We start from the raw sequence: 2,035 nt of genomic DNA, 5'->3' as shown, positions 1-2,035 counted from the left end.
TCTTCCCAATACCTCTTCCTTATCAGAGGAACAGTATATACCTTATTTTCAGTGAGCAGCTCATTCTCTTTTCACCTAAGCAATCTTATTCAATTTTTAGATACAAAACTTTCTCTCAGGAGAGAAAGCTAAGATGATATAAGCCCGGGAGTTCTAAGGTGTGCCCGTGCTGGTCTTCTGGAAAAGGCAAGTTTGCAGTGGGAGAAGACAAAACTAACATGTCATGATTGCAAAGATAATAGGCAGAAAATTCTTGAAATTTTTAAATTCTTGGCCATCTCTACCTCATTGATACTCTTTTTCATCATTACATGAGTCAAAAAATTCTTCCTTTTCTCTGTGCTAGATCAAATTTAGATTTTGTAACTTTCAAGGAAAGATTAGTGATTTTTTCTACAAGATAAAGATTGACTAGTACAGTAGCAAAATATGACCTCTTTCTATTTAATTTCGGCAACAATTTTTGTAAATACTGTGACTAGCATTTTTATTATGAGTCTTGGTTTAGGAAAGAAATTCCGCTAAGTCTGTCTTCAAACAAAGCTTTAGAGATGCACTTTATTTATTTAGTTTTGCTACTACAGAAGGTATGCAGACACAGCCTAAAAATAAGTCAGTCTCTGGTTCTCCATGAGGACCCTGACGCTTAAAGCTGGCCATTTACATGACTGAGTTAAAGTCAGAAGTTCTAAACTGAATGCAACCCAGTTTATAAATTCCTTTTCTTTATGATTTGCGTCATATTTGGAAATCCTATTTTTCTTCTAAAACTTTTGTCTGTCTTTTAACTTTTCTATTTAGATCTGCAAGCCATCTGAAATTGATTGTTGCACACAAGATAATATTATATAAGTAACTAATATCAAATAAACTAATAATTAATACCTAAATAATAAATATTCAAAGAATAGTAATAATGTTGTATATAATATCATAAGTAATAAATATCAGAAACGATATACATAATACATATCAAGAAGTCAGAAAAATAAAATGATGATGTTAGTGTACTATTTTATCTTTCAGAGCAAGAAATCAATCAACTATAAACACAGATATAGATAATGATTCTAAGTTCTAATGGATTTAATATATTTTTTTTAATTTAGGAACTAATTTTTAAAAAAAAATTTAAAAAATTTTAATGCAGTTTATTAAGATCAGCATACCTGGTTCATTTAATCTCTTTCACTGCCAAACTTGGGGGCAGGAACCGCTTCAGTTTCTCTGACTTCTCTTTTTAATGACCAAGGTATAAAGATATCTGTGGCATCAATCTTTAAATTTCACATTATCCTTATTTTTCTTGATCTTGACAGATCAAATATGGCATTCTTTTGTCAGGCTGTGAGCAGGAAGTCCTTGATTTACTCAATTTTGCAAGGCATGGCTAGGAACTTGGAGAGCACTGGGCAGATTGGATTACATGCTCTATTCCGCCCCATATACTGCTGGAGGGACACTCACAGCCAGGAAACAATATCTCTTATAGTAAAGAGAACTGTGTACCTGAATTTCAGAAAATTCTCAGCTTAATGTGAGAAATGTTTTCTATTAAAATTTATTTTTATTAAAATTAGAGAGCATCAAAACTAAGATCTATACATATATATAATTTCTTAATGAAATTATTACTTTAATAAACTATACCTATACATATGTTTGTCTGTAAGAGGTTATTTATGAGCATGTGAAAGGATTTTGCATGTTTTATTTATTTATTTCCTTTTTCCTTTTCTTTATTGCTTGTTTCTTTTAAAAATGATTATGCTTCATTTTTAAAAAATAAAGCTATCCAATAAATAGGCTTACTCAATGGATGGCTTTATTCCTTAATGTTATCTGAACTTACTTTATATTTAAAAAAAACTTAACTTTTTAAATTTAACAAAAATATTAATACTACTTTATTTCGATAATTATAAATTACAAATCATAATTTCACAACAAAAATATAGATCTAAATATTGTTTTTTCATTACTGAGAAATTTAATTTTCATATTTTAAACAGCTTTTTACTCTTTTTATGCTTAT

General features: G+C 29.2%; 1 pseudogene; it reads right to left on the bottom strand.

Annotated features, from left to right (window-relative positions):
* Positions 1-1,174: 1,174 nt before the first annotated feature.
* On the bottom strand, positions 1,175-1,388 carry LOC107501874 (annotated as a pseudogene).
* Positions 1,389-2,035: the final 647 nt, after the last annotated feature.

This window comes from Rousettus aegyptiacus, unplaced genomic scaffold (genome assembly GCF_014176215.1).
Source record: "Rousettus aegyptiacus isolate mRouAeg1 unplaced genomic scaffold, mRouAeg1.p scaffold_m13_p_4, whole genome shotgun sequence".
Classification (NCBI taxonomy): domain Eukaryota; kingdom Metazoa; phylum Chordata; class Mammalia; order Chiroptera; family Pteropodidae; genus Rousettus; species Rousettus aegyptiacus.
The sequence above is the reverse complement of the archived record's forward strand: the minus strand, read 5'-3'. Positions and strand labels throughout refer to the sequence as shown.